Raw genomic sequence first — 1,069 nt, 5'->3', positions numbered from 1 at the left:
TGAAGCATGGGTGCCCCCCTTCTATTCCTTTTGATCATTGCATGCATCTTTAAAACCGGGTCACATAAACTGCATTGCATGTCCCCGATAAAAGACATTATGCAGAGATAGACATAGTATTTATTGTAAGCTAGGTTAAAAAAGTTAATTGCATGTACAAGCTTGCTTTATTTATTTTTCAAAATAAAGGTATGATCATGTCAGTAACAAATTAGGCTATAGGATCCTGCAGCTATTGGCTAATAGTAGTAGGCTAGGCTAGTCAGTGCTATAAGCTGATATGTAACAGATCTAAATAGACAACAGCATCTATTTGTTTGGCGGCGCATCTAATGGCTGCGCATCCAAGTTAAGCTTCCCCTAAAGTAAATTGAATTGAACTTGCCATAATGATATACTTACTGCTGTCTAAACAAAAACAAATTAAATCATTCAGAAGACCAGACCAGTGTGCATGATTTAGCCACAGAGGATCAATAGCTTCTTTAAAAAAATATATGTTGATTGATTGCTTTAAATCCCAGCGCAGCACATAACCTAAACTCGGGAAACACGCAATTTGGGCAGCGCGTGTAGCAAATATCAAATGGCTGATCGTTCATTTACAGCTGTCCGTGTAAAGTATCTACAATCCTAAACCTATCACAATATTTCAAAATTAAATTGCGGGAAAAAGCACAAACGAGAGGAGACAAAAACACATCTCTAACCTGTTTGTCTTTAGTTAAACTAACAAAAATCCCAAATTCCAAAGGAACCTAATTATATTGGCACTATAGCAAAGAGCGTCGATGAATGCATATTCACTGTCTTTATCATTGGGTGAGCCCGTGCCACTGGTAGGTTCTTTTTAGGACAATAATTTCCTCCACTTGGCTAGATGGACGTCATAGTCTCCCCTTTTCATGGGCCTCGATTAGATGGTTGCATTCAAGACAATGTCGTTTTTATTGATCTCACCTTTTGATCTCAGCATTTTTGTGATATTAAAGATTCGGTCATGGAGAGTAAAGTGTCGTAGATTTGCATGAAATGTGTTTGTAAAAGGCACAAATGTTCCCGCATCATA

The sequence above is a fragment of the Oncorhynchus mykiss genome, chromosome 19, assembly GCF_057628025.1.
Source record: "Oncorhynchus mykiss isolate SJ-2025 chromosome 19, ASM5762802v1, whole genome shotgun sequence".
Taxonomy (NCBI): domain Eukaryota; kingdom Metazoa; phylum Chordata; class Actinopteri; order Salmoniformes; family Salmonidae; genus Oncorhynchus; species Oncorhynchus mykiss.
This window is presented reverse-complemented; position numbering follows the sequence as displayed.